This window comes from Periplaneta americana, chromosome 4 (genome assembly GCF_040183065.1).
Source record: "Periplaneta americana isolate PAMFEO1 chromosome 4, P.americana_PAMFEO1_priV1, whole genome shotgun sequence".
Classification (NCBI taxonomy): Eukaryota; Metazoa; Arthropoda; class Insecta; order Blattodea; family Blattidae; genus Periplaneta; species Periplaneta americana.
In genome coordinates this window covers 99,164,032-99,178,678 of record NC_091120.1, presented here as the reverse complement: position 1 = coordinate 99,178,678, position 14,647 = coordinate 99,164,032, and the positions used below count along the sequence as shown (strand labels likewise).

Genomic DNA, 14,647 nt, shown 5'->3' with positions numbered 1-14,647 from the left:
AGCTCAACAAAATTGCCATTAAAAAGAAAGCTATTGTAAGGTAGTGTTAAATTAATGTATCAACGCAAAAATATTTTGTGATTGTTGAATAGATCATTCTTATACCACGCTTTGCTGCCGACAGTTCACTATCCCTCCATGACGCATGCGCGTGGAGCTGATGGAAAGCTTGACCAACATTCTCAACTCTCGTTTGTAGCAAGATTGCATACTGCATTGTCTGCTCTGAAGCGGTGGCGTGAGGACGTGTCGACATCTGTTGCCTAGTTACATGTGTTTGTTATCGTAAGGGCAGAAAGCGTGTGTGCGTGCATCACGCTTCACATTAGACGAAAGAAAAAAAAAGAGGGAGGTTAATTGTTGGGAATTTCATTATACCTACATTACGTTGTTGTGTTGACGGAAAATGTGATGCCGTGAAATTTGACAGAAGTCTGTGGAAACAATGTTTTAACAGCATCATGTGAATATAGGAAAGTCTGATAATGTGAGTGTGTAGACTGATTGTGTTGCTAATCGGGAGATTAGAAGGTGATATCGAAGTGTCAAGATAACAATTCAGCTGGGAAAGCTTATCAGGTAAGCTTCTGTTTCTATGGTTACTTAGATCTTTATTTAATCTATTAAGTTTGCAATATCCACGAGTATAATATAACTACATAATTATTTTACGTTGTGTTAATTAAATAAGAAGGGAAGCCTTTGACACTAAGATGAAATTTTTATATAAAAATAGTTTTCTTTTTTTTTTTTTTTTCTTTTTTTTTTTTTTTTGTAGTGAGTGTCAGCACCGGTAGCACAGTATAGGCCTAAGTATATTAATAGTTTAAATATGGGTATTGCAAAAATACAAACATGGATTATTTTAAATCCACAGTATTACCTGAAGGTAGGCCTAAAGGTAAAGGTATACCCCATATGCGCCACAAAAATGCTTGGGAGGCATGGAGATAGAACTCCATAATTCCTTGACCTCGGCACTAGAATGACTTGTAGTTAGCACCACGCTCAATTTGATAGGATTCTGAGTGATTCTCGAAGTCGCCACCACACGGGATTAAACTCAGGATCTTCCAGTTCTTGGTCAGTTCCTCTACCAACTTAGCTACTCGGCCATATGCTACTACTACTGTGCTACACTAATAAAATTCTATGCGCATGTATTTTGTGTGAGTATGTATGTATTTATGTATGTATGTATGTATGTATGTATGTATGTATGTATGTATGTATGTATAGAATACAGATTCATGTACGCCTGTTGTAAAAGCTGGGATGGAATAAGGACAAGTTTCTCGTTCATAGTGACTATATAAAAATTAAGAAATATAGTAAATAGCCCTTTTTTAAAAAAATGTAAATTATATATAAGCAATCATACAAATTACATTAAACATTAAACGGATATGTTGAATTATAATATATTTTGTTCCTATTAAAACTCAATATTAGAAGTGAGAGACGTTCTAGTTCCCACAAAAATCATTACTTTTTCCGTTTGTATATTGTTTTTATTCACCATTTTCGGGATATACGTCGTCAGTCATCACCATTCTTGCTCCACATTGGTAATTAATTATTGTACAGCTCTCTATATAACATTAAAAATACATAGGCTACATTAAAGCCACACAATTTCTATCTCTGAATCGATCTGTACACTTACTTGGTTTGTTTTGCTTTGTTAAATTTGTACATAAAGCGATCAGCCACTTATTTTGTTTCCTCTGGCTCTTATAAATAATAAATATAAAAAGAATTTCATAAATATAATATGTTATAACTAGTGGCAGATATTAGAATGATGACTTTTTATTTTTCTATAATGAGTTATTGGAGGACTGATCGGGCTCTGAAGATCTGAATGAGACGGTTCCTTATTTTGCCTACAAATGTAAAAATCAGGATGATGATGGTGATGATGACCAATAACTAACAAGGCCTATATTTTATTTACTTTCTAGTTTGCGGAAAGTAAATTCATCTTTGTGATAGTGCCACACTTTTCTGCTAAATTTATATTAAATAACCTGACTCTTTAGCCCAAGAGAAAGCATTACAATTGTCTTCGACCCTGTCATAACTTATGTCCGTTACATATTTTCGACATATAATTTAAAATAAACGGACTAGAAATGTCCATTATAGTTTTGATTACAATATTTAGAATCACAACACGTCGAGATAAAAGCTGTCGTTATTACGAATTTGGCACAGCCTACGAAAGTAATGCACTCGTCGAAGAGATTGTATTTTCGAAAGATAAGCACAAGTCGTGTTTAAATTGAATAATGTTCTAACCACCACTGTAATGTTATCAATATTAAGAGAATGCTTTAAAGGGGTTAGGTACAGCTTACAGCAGTAAAAGTTTGGAAATATTCAACATTTTTTTCCTCCATTACTGTAACTTGTACAATCATGAAAATTGGTAACTTATGTGTAAAACACTGTCCTTCTGCTATATGAAAAAAAAATACGATTAAAAAAATTATATATATATATATATATATATATACATATATATTTTTTTTATCAAAATTCAAAATGATGGCAGTTCACTGTGCAGTGATGAAGCGTTTCCCTGATAACTCATGAACTTGTTAATTTTTTCATGTTCTCTCTCTTTTATTTTATTGCAGAAACTCATGTTTACAATATCATGCTCTTTCAACTACATTCCCAAACAAATAATATCTTTTTATTTTGAGTTCGAAGATAATACTGATATTTGACCATTTTTTAAAATGAATTTATTTTTTGTCAGACAATCTATCAAAGGTAGAGAAGTGATCCTGCAGTATATTGTAGATATGACATGCATAAATACACACAAAAAATTTCGTCACAGAATGTTGGATAGTTTTTTAGTTACGTGGGAAACGCTTCATCACTGCACAGTGAACTGAATTATGAAAAAAAGAAAAAAAAAGTATATATATATGTATATAATTTCTTTTTGAATCGTAAAAATATTTTTTTTTCATATAGCAGAAGGACAGTGTTTTACACATACTAATTTTCATTATTGTACAAGATACAATAATGGAGGAAAAAAAAATTTGAATATTTCCAAACTTTTACTGCTGTAAGCTGTACCTAACCCCTTAATGCATTTCGTCTGTTTTCTCGTAGTCTTCATTTAAATTTAACTCTTCAATAATAAGTAATTTTTCCCCAATGCCATCAGATAGTATTTGATATTTCTGGTCTCTCCTGGCAATGGCTTATTTGCAAGCCACTTCAGATGTTGGGGAGCCTGGAAGTTGGAGTTACGCTGCCCCGATGATATTATGATTGAATGATTATGAAGTGCCAGGACAATAATAATAATAATAATAATAATAATAATAATAATAATAATAATAATAATAATAATAAAAACAATCATGTCACTTCACGCGTTTTCTTTCTTAAACAATGTTTTTCTTTTCACCATGTATGTTCATCTTTTGGATATGTAAACCTAAGAGTAGTAATGCATGGAATCTGTATTGTAATATTACTTGTATGTGATTTGTGCGAAGACCAACCGTGCTTTTTATGTATGTGACTAACACTGACACATATCTGATATTGACTTTGTCAGCAATATATTTGGTCTTACACACTGGGAAGTGTCAATATTAATACTCGTACCTTGATTCAAACAAAGCTACATTTTAATTCAAATTTCATTGTAATACGTGACAGCTTATCTAATAGAAATATATACGTAGGGCCTATATATTGTGGGATGGAGACGTTGGTTTTTCTAAGTTAGAATCACGAAATATTTTTTCTGATTTCGATAGTGAGATCACTAGTAGGCCTACTGTTTCTTATTGTGTGAGAGCAAATATACGTATATAAAAATAATAAAGAAACTGTTCTTGGAGTTAAGTATAAGCACCTTGACCTAAAAAAAATACAGGTAAATAAAATAAACTCTTAACATATAATAACCGTACTTTTAAAAGGTAGGATTTTACTTCATAATCAGTAATCACACAAAACGAAATATGCCTAATACAAGAAATAAAGGAATATAGAAATAAGTTTAAAAAATATTACTCAAATGAAAAAATATAGAGGAGAGTTGGGTAGTATCGGACATCGGGTAATATCGGACAGTGCGTTTCGTTCATCTACCAACAGATGGTAGTACCTGAATGACATAGTTACGTTTCTGTATGCGACATCCAAAGAGTTTGTAATACTTACAAACTCCTTGGCGACATCACAGAAACGTAACCATGTCATTCAGGTACTATCATCTGGTGGAAGATGAAAGAAACTCACTGTCCGATATTACCCGATGTCCGATACTACCCAACTCTCCCCTAGCTACAGCCTAACAAAAATTTTAATTTATAGAATAAGAGAGTAAAATTAGATTTTATGCGCGAATGGAAAGTTTAGCCCCCGAGGCGAAGCCGAGAATTATAATTTCCACTATTGCATAAAATCTGTTTACTCGCGTGTGCTATACAATATTTTATCCTATCAAATTGTAGGCTTTTTCTTTGTAATGTGTTGTTTGTGAAAAAGTTATAAATAAATGAATGAATGTGTGGATTTTATAGTTGCTAACGTGTTGGTTGTCATGGAGAGAGTGATTTAAAAACTTTTAATTCACTACTATGAATAAAGCCATTATTTAGGTTGCTAAAGTCATTGAAGGGAAGAAAAATTTAGCCCTTAACTTTGCAAAACTTCATTTCTCACACTAATTTATTAAACTTTGTCGGACCATAAAGAAAACAACTATCGCATTGTCCATACTTTTATATGTTGTACAATATTATAGTATTGTGAAATTTTAATTTTCCTACCAATTTTTTTCTATTGTTCTATTAAAATTATAACATATATGGCCGGTTTGTCCAAGTATTGTTAGAACACTTAACGACTGTTAAACCTTCAACAGTTTGTTAAATACAGTTTTTCCATTTGTTCAACGCCAGTTTGGCTTAACAGATTCTTAACCGTTTGTTAACTTTAAATGTAGGATTTCAGGCCGTTAACTCATTTAACAAACAATTAAACGTGGAGGATAATACCACAGCTGTTCAGACAAAAGTTGTGAAAATAACATGTTATGTTTCTCTTTGAGGAATGTTTAGAGTAAGGGCCGGTTTCACCAAGCTTCAGTAAATCAGTCCAAATGAAACATTAACTAGTACTGAACATTAAAATATTTACACGAATACGTTTATATGTGCGCTGTCTCCGTAGACTTCAAGCCGAGCAGCTATATGTGCCTCGTCGCGCTAATAACACCATGATTCTGGTGGAGCAGTCAGTAGCGAGTTGGCTTGCCATCCCAGGGGCCCGTGGTCGATTCTCGGCGGTGACAATTTTTTTTTTAACGTAACTAATTTTTATACATGTTACCTTTCTTCATTTTTTTTTTTAATTTTGTGTAGTGGAACGAATTATTTCGCAACTCTGGCTCCACTAGGAGAATTTAAAAAACTCTTGGGAGATCAATTTTCTTCCCGAAATAAAACTAAAATAAACAAGCAAATTAAAGAAAAATAAAAGAAATACAAATGTGGATCTAATACATCGTCCACATGCCACCGGCGTCTATCACTGCCTGGCATTTTCGGGGCATTGAGTCCACCAGATCGCGGAAATAGTTCTGGTCCTTAGCGAAATCTTTCCAGGCAGCCAGAACTTGATCCCAGAACTGATCTGGATTTTGAGGTGGGATGTCTCGATATTTGTCAATCCTCCTCTTTTTTCATGCTTTTCCGTGAACTGTCTTTGAACGTTTATGGCGGTGTGCGCGGGGTGATTATCCTGCTGGATAATTAAATTTCCATCGGAAAGAAAACGATTATAAATTCCAAGAATTCAGCTCTTTCGCTTCTGTTTTAAAGCCAGCGCAAACATATCTTATCGCTAGCTATAATATAATTCTAATAAATGAAAGTTAGGTAATATACCAATTAAGTTTTGTTATGTTTCAAATGCACCTTATGTATTAATTTACTAATATTTCTTAGGTACCGGTATGTAGTTATAATAATCACTTTCATGTCTTAAAATAAAACTCAGTTGTATGTTACCTAGTTGACTAGTTTCAGCTTTGTCTCAGCCGTTTTTATGATATTCTAACCTATGATCAGTTTCTTCTAAAATTTTGAGTACCGGTACCACGATCTTCGTGACGCGGTATCTTTTGTGAATTTTTGTGTCATTCAAATTTTCAAAATGATCGGTTTTTAAATGGTTAACATTATCTCCATTTGACTCTTAATTTTCGAGCAGTTCTGCGTCGAAACGTTCCGCCATTTTATATTGCAACTAATGAATAATTAAAAATTTAAAGACGGAAATTTCTATCACTAAATTTAATGATAGTTTTACTGGTTCGTTGGGCTAAAGATGCTTGGTGAGATATAAAAATGATTTAATGAACCAGTAAATAAATTAATTAATCATTAAAACCTTAATGAAGCTTTGTGAAACCGGCCATAAGACTGGTAATATATAATTTAAAATATATTTTGGAATATTAATATAGGGAAGATAATCTTTATAAGTCAACTGATTATTATACTGACGCTTATTTCGATGCTGAGCTATTATCCATTTAATATTGAGGAAATGTGCGATCTCAACGTGGCAAGAAATTGAAGTCAGATTTGAATATCCTACAAACAGAAATAGGCCACTTGTTCCAATTCACCAGCTACTATTAACTCTAGATTCTATGTTACTGGCTCTTCAACTATAGCCTATGTCAATAGTGCTTCAAAATACGCAGTGAGTAAATAATAAAATGTTTCAGCAACAATTGCTTCTTTAGGACGAAATTACATATAATTTATATATGGACCTGAATTAGAGAATTTTATATGATACGGAATTCTCCTCGGGGTCTTGTGTTAGGTTGACTACACACACATTCGTGTAATTATTGTAACCTGGTGGTCATAATGCTGAGATTTTTCTAAACAGAAATTCATATTTAGCATTATAATAATAATAATTATTATTATTCAATAGTAGTCAATGCAACTTTCATTTATCAACTCTCTGTACTGTATGAATCATGGCTACTGTAACATGACTTACTTTACAGTACAGAATTTAAATAATAATATCAGCCAATAAGAAGTTGTCTTACAAATGCAAAATCATTACCAACTGCTGTTGAGTAGTTAGAATAGTATTAACGACAATTAAAGTTAAGTGTTGGTTATTTAAACAAAGTTATGTTGGAAAAATGGAAAACATCTTAACAAAACGTTAAAAGTAAACCAGCTGTTAATTTAACATTTGTTAAGCCAAATTAAACATTACTTGGAAAATCTGGCCATTAGCCTATTAACCTGTTGTATCCTATAGGATACATTGTCAATTTAAGAGTTAGATAACATTTATGGACAAACATAATTTTTTTGCTTATTTAACGATGCTCTATCAACTAATAGATTATTTTGCGTCGCTGGAATTGGTGGTAGCGACATGATACTTGACGAGGCCAAAGATTCGCCATGCAATTACCTAAAATTCGCCGTAAAGTTATAGAAAACCTCGGAAAAAACCCATTCACCCATTCAGGTAATAATTTCAAGCGAGAATCGAACCCACGCCAGAGCGTAATTCTGGATAAGTAGGGAAACGCGCTACCGTCTGAACTGTACCGATGGATAATACAGTGAGTAAAATTTTGTACATTCAAAGAACAGATAAAAAACTTATTTCAAAGTAGATTATTAATAATTATATTACTAAGAGGAAAAATGAATTAGAACAACTGAAGAATGGGTAACTTAAACATCTGGAATAGCCAATTTAAGAGATCAATGCTTAACGGACGGAAACAAAGATAGTAATGTTGGTGAAAAACAGAAAGATTGAAAAATTATAATGACTATTACACTCTTACTACATCATACTACTTTTGACCAATAAAACGGTACGAAAGGACGTATTTCAACCAATCATGGCTGTTTATCGCACAATTTTATCGCGTCCCTAGCAATTGTTTAATTTTATCGCGTCCCTAGCATTTGTTTAATTTTATCGCGTCCCTAGCATTTGTTTCTTTGTTTGCCAACATTTCAAACTGCGCTGGTCTGGACGTCAAAAAAAAAAAAAAAAAAAATATATATATATATATATATATAATTACAAACCACTCCAGTCGATGCACAACAGTTTCAAATATGACTCTCATTGGCATTCAAGAACAAGAATTAATAAAAATCACTGATCATACCTATGCATCTTCTGAAATCCGATTTACAAATAAATGAAGAGCACCATTCGGAAATCCTGAATAAGTTGAATACACCATGTAGGCCTAAATCAACGATTTCCACTTCTATTACGCACACGTCCAATATAACATCAATTGAACCACCAACCACATTCAAATTTGAAAATTGTACATTCAATAATTATTCCTTTTAAAATTATTCATGTTTATTTTTTATGTCATCGTCGTTAATTAAAACTTTTCTAACACTTGTGTATATTAGTTAGGTTGTGTTATAGCTTCTGCTATATGATATTATGGATAGTCACGTATCAGAGATTGTTTAATATTAAGATTTATTGAAAATCATCTGTCAAGTGACGTTAATTACTGGGATTCGGATAATTAAAGTGGAATGTTGCATTTTAATAAAAATGAAACTGAATCAACAAAGCCTTCTTGACTAGTAACATTGCCATCGTGTATAATAGATCGAAAACTTCTCGACGAGAGGGCATTGCTCACTACTGCCATCTAGCATGCATCTAGCGTAATATTTGTAATGTTGAGATGGTACAATAATACATTTGAAGACAGTTGTATTTTCGTAAGTCAATTAATATTTTATTGTATTGGAGTACTTCGTTACTTCTAATCTTTATATACTTTCTTCTAATAGTATAATAGTCAATTAAATCCCATTCGAGTTTTGATTTTCTCTAGATAAATCAAAACGTCTAGTGAGATTACTGTTGATAATTAAGAAAAAATGGAGATGAAGAATTATGGTGATGTTATGATGATAAAGACAAATAAAAGGTTGACGACAATATAATAATGAAAATAACAATAAAAAGAAGAGACGATCATTATAGACGGCTAGAAAATGTCTAGTGGTTGCAAAAGCTGTAATAACACGGCCGTAATGCTTTAACAATGTGGCTGCAAACTCATTTGTTAACTTAACACACGCTATTGTTATGAAAGCTAAAGGTTTAACCTGACATAACAAGACTTTTCAACAGGATTTGGCTGATTGCCAAACTTGTCTTCTTTTGATTACGTTACTGGATGGTTGACATTACTGTTCTACACGCAAGACAAAGAGGCGATCATTGTTTCCGTGTCCTCTATGAATGTCCACCTGCTCGATCAATAACATTGAACATTCCAGAGTGCATGACGTACCGTACTTAATTGCCAGATTTGCACTACAGTATAGGCTATGTTACATTAATACTTACTTGCTTTTCGAGAACCCTGAGGTTCATTGCCGCCCTCACATAAGCCCGCCATCGGTCCTATCCTGAGCAAAATTAACCCAGTCCCTATCATCATATTCCACTACCCTCAAATCCACTTTAAAATTATCCTCCCATCTACGTATCGGCCTCTCAATGGTCTTTTTCCCTCTGGCCTCCCAACTGACACTCTATATGCATTTATGTATTCGCTCATACGTGCTACATGCCCAGCCTATTTCAAACCTCTAGATTTAATGTTCCCAATTATGTTAGGTGAAGAATGCAATGCGTGCAGTTCTGTGTTGTAGAACTTTCTCCATTCTCCTGTAACTTCATACCTCTTAGCCCCAAATATTTTGCTAAGCACCTTATTCTCAAACATCCTTAATCTCTGTTCCTCTCTGAAAGTAAGAGTCCAAGTTTCACAACCATACAGAACAACCGGTAATATAACTGTTTTATAAATTTTAACTTCTAGCTTTTTTGAGAGCAGACTGGATGACAAAAGCTTCTCTACCGAATAACGACAAGCATTTCCCATATTTATTCTGCGTTTCATTTCCTCCCGAGTGTCATTTATACATATTTGTTACTGTTACTCCAAGATATTTGAATTTTTCCACTTCTTCACAGGATAAATTTCCAATTTTTATATTTCCATTTCGTACTATGTTTTGGTCACGAGACATAACCATATACTTAGTCTTTTCGGGATTTGCTTCCAAACCTCTCTATTTACTTGCTTCAAGTAAAATTCCCGTGTTTTTCCTAATTGTTTGTAGATTTTCTCCTAAGATATTCACGTCATCAGCATAAACAAGGAGCTGATGTAACCCGTTCAATTCCAAACTTCTCTGTTATTCTGGACGACTTTTCTAATGACATATTCTAGAGCAAAATTAAAAAGTAAAGGTGATAGTGCATCTCCTTGCTTTAGCCCACAGTGAATTGGAAGATCAGACAGAAACAGGATTATACGGACTCTGCTGTACATATCACTTAGACACTTTTTAATTAATCGAACTATTTCTTGGGAAAACAAAATTCAATAAGAATGGTATATAAAACGTCTCTCTTAACCGAGTCATATGCCTTTTTTAAATCTATGAAAAAGTGATGTACTACTACTACTACTATTACACCTGAAACCACATTGATGATCCCCAATAATTTCATCTACATATGGAATATGTTACATTAATAATAATAATAATAATAATAATAATAATAATAATAATAATAATCTTCTCCTTGCCCTCTTCAAGATTACGTATGAAGACTGTTCCACAATCTTTAAGTTAATAATTTAATAAAATTTAAGGAGATAAATTATTACCTTTCTGTAAACAGTATTCGCGTTGGTACGAAAACGGTACATAAACTAACAGCTGAATTAATCGTTCCCAGGAAACTTATGCAGGAATCAATATTCGCTCAGTGTCAGGTCATATAATATTCCACTATATAATTTACTGCACGAAATGACATACAACCTCTCAGCGCTACATACACGGAGAAACAACATACTCAAAAAGAGGAGGAAAATTGCTGTGTAATGATTGTCGTAAGAGATATTGGATCAAACGAGCTGAAAAAAAAGAACAAAACCACTAAATGATGGTTCTCGTATAATATGGTAATCCATTAATACGCCATAGTATCATTTCTTTATATCTATATGAATCTATACCAAATATTTAAGCATATAGGCTACAATATACAGGGTTATTCTAAAAGATCGACCCAATTTCATTAATTTGTATTTAATGAAGTATAAATTGGACATAAACAATCTACATACTAATAAGAAGAAGAAGTTTCCAAGTTTTTTTTAACACAGGTTATAAATGGTCAATGTGTCCCTCCTCTGCTGCACGGCAAACATCTAAGCGGTAGCCAAACTCGTCCCACACGCGAAGAAGCATGTCTTGTATTACTGAGTTCACCGCAGCAGTGACACGATTCCGCAGTTCGGCTAGAGTTGTTGGTAGAGGTGGGACGTAAACAGTCTCCTTAACATAGCCCCACAAGAAAAAAGTCACATGGCGTGAGATCAGGAGATCTCGGTGGCCAGAAGTGTAGAGCCAGGACTTGATTTCCCATGCGACCTATCCATCGTTGAGGAAGGGATTGATTTAAAAATCCTCGGACATCACGGTGCCAATGGGGCGGAGCAATCCTGTTGGAAAATGAAGTCTTCCCATGCGACCTATCCATCGTTGAGGAAGGGATTGATTTAAAAATCCTCGGACATCACGGTGCCAATGGGGCGGAGCAATCCTGTTGGAAAATGAAGTCTTGTGAATCTTCGGTAAGTTGAGGAAAAAGCCTGTTCCAACATGTCAAGGTACGTTATTCCACTTATAGTGCTTTCCGCAAAACAGAATGGTCCATAAACTTTTGTCCGTGATAAGGCACAGAAGCGACATATAAAATAAACAAACGAGAAATCTCATGGCGTGCAGTGAGCACGGAATTGGTGTTGTCTTCTCCACGAACTTTGGTTCTAGTGGAAAGTATGCAAAAGCACTTCGTAATTATAATGGTTAATACCTTAGGTAATGAGAAAATATACATTTTATGTTCGGTAAAACTAAAATCGTAGGCACATTTAAGAAAAGTGATCAAACCAGGAAAACTTCTTTTTCATCTTCATCGATTTCAAACTGCTGTCACGCACATATTTCATAGCGCCCGTAGCAGGATGATTTCTTGTTGTCATTTTTTTTTTGCTACAGCTAATGGAAGGTGCGTTGTATGTTTGAAGAAGACACGATCCACTGAAAAGAGATAGATGCTCGGAGGAACAAAGACACAGACTACTTCACCTTGCGTCAGAAACACGTTTCTTTTATAAGAGATATAGAATAGAGTTCCTGCGTCACATGTGTTCATAACAATAACTACGCGTGTCTGAAAATTCAAGCTTCAAACCATCACTTTACAACATTTGCTAACACATTAATTGCTCTAGAATTTGATACAATGATATTATTGAACTAAAAATATATTAATAAAGCAAGTCCTTGTCAGCTCAGTAGTTATTGAAGCTATACAACCTGCAGATATGAATATGATTCTCCTGAAAGTAAATTAAAATTTATCTTCTTGCAATCGAACTGTCTATGTTTGTTTTAAATTCGAAAGCACCGATCACATGGCCACATAATGTACTTACAGATTTTTCGTGATTAAGAACATTATGAAGAGATGTAGAAATCAGGCATCGATCGGACTATTCCAGGGATGCAAAACTGTGCTCCAGTTGAAGCACGCGTCATAAGCCGGAACACGTAACTCATCCCTTCCCTTCAACCCTCGCGTCATTGTATGGTAGTGGGAAAAGAGAAGAGATAACAGTGTGTTTGCCAAACGTCACACAAACGTCACTGAAGGCTCCGGCCTTGTGGATGGGAGAACGAACTCATTCCCCTTACTTCCACCCCTCTCTTCCCCAGTTCTGCAACCCTGGACTATTTACGCAGTAAAAATGCCTTATTAACATTTATTTTGCATTTAGAAACATTAACAAAGTTGAACGTAAAAATAAAAATAAAAAATCTTTCAGCAGTTATAAAGTAAAAAATAATAATTAATGTGATAAGTTAGCTTGTTCTTCAGATCGTAGCCTCTCAAATCTGGACTAAGTATTCGATACACACAGTGATATCATTTTCAAATTCGATGATTTCTAGCTCTGGTTTTGAATGGAAATCATACAGTAGAAGAGAAAGTTAATTTGCACGAATACGAAGTTGCAAATGTTATCAAAATGTAAAATCTCCTTGTGCAAACTCAAGGTATTCATTTGATACAAAACTTGTCAACTGTCTGCGAAAAAAAGATCTAGTTTCAATATTCCATCAGTAGGTACATCCAAGTATTTCAATGAGTTTTTCCTTAATATTTTTTTGAAATTTTAGCCATTTGAACGCAACGGATTCAGTAGGCCTATACATCTGTGACTATCGTAATTATTTTGAGTTTCTTTAGAAAAATAGTTCAAAAACTGTTTTTTAAAATCGTACTTTGGATGGTATTCACTGATTTTGAGAAAAATTATAGTCTGTTGTTTACGATTTTACAGGGATATGTATCTTCGGAATGGAGTCAAGAACCGGTACAGTAGGTAGTGAGGTGGGTCGCAAATTGAAGTCTCGTCGAAAAGTGGGTCGCGCCTTTAAAAAGTTTGGGAACCACGCGCTAGATCAATAGTTCATAATTTTTTTTGAAGGCATGACCTACTTTTGGGAGAGACTTTTGTTTACGATCCCCACTACCGCATCGGTACTTAACTCCATTCGAAACATACAAATTCCTGTAAAATAGAAAATAACGATAATTTTACTCAAAACTAGTGGGTACCACCCAAAGAACGACAAAAGTTATATGTGGCAACAATGACACAAAATATTATGTAAAAACATTTCTAGTACTTCAAACTATTATTGCCGTGGCGCTGCGGTAATAGTCCAATACAAATCGAAAATGATGCTTGCGCTATCTGTTACCCAACGAATTTATAAAGAAACTTGATTTCTGGTTGACGTCACTTGACTAAAATAATTTTGATTCATTCTAGTGTATTAAAGAACTCACGGAAAATTTAACTACGTATTACCACAGTCTAGTATATACAGTCACGAAGCTTGAGTTAATGAGGGTTCTAGGAACAATAGACTGTGCAGGTACTATTTCGCATAGTCTGTAATGAGGCGATAGTAGCGATCCTAATGGTTAGCAACTGTCTATGGATGCATATTTCCTACGTATTGAGCTTCGTGACTGTATATACTAGACTGTGGTTTTACTACTACAAATACTGAGTTTGTTTTTGCGAATATTAAATTAAGTTTGCACAATTTTATACAACAGCTTTTTGAGTATTTCCGGAAGAAACTTAAAACAATTACGACAGTCAAAGATGGATACTGACTCCGTGTTAGACAGTTGTATTTAACTGGCTGAAAAAAAACAGAAATACGACGAAGGACTCATTGAAATATATATAGTATACCTACTGATGTAATGTTGAAGCTAGATTGTTTTCGTACAGCGTAGATCAGATTTAGATCAAAAGAATAGGCCTGCAAGACTATCTAGAGTTTGGTAAAGAAGCCTTTAAATTTTTGATAATATTTGCAACCTTATATTTATACAAAATAAATTTATCGTCAATGATTGTCATCAAAACAAAAGCGAGAAA

General features: G+C 33.9%; 1 protein-coding gene across 2 annotated transcripts in view; it reads left to right on the top strand.

Annotated features, from left to right (window-relative positions):
- The first annotated feature begins 226 nt into the window (after nucleotides 1–226).
- LOC138698084 (uncharacterized) overlaps nucleotides 227–14,647 on the top strand; it is a 385,041-nt gene continuing 370,620 nt past the window's right edge. For both annotated transcript variants that reach the window (XM_069823785.1, XM_069823786.1), the window contains exon 1: nucleotides 227–579. The gene's annotated coding sequence lies outside the window, so the exon portion shown is untranslated. The remainder of the gene's footprint in view (nucleotides 580–14,647) is intronic.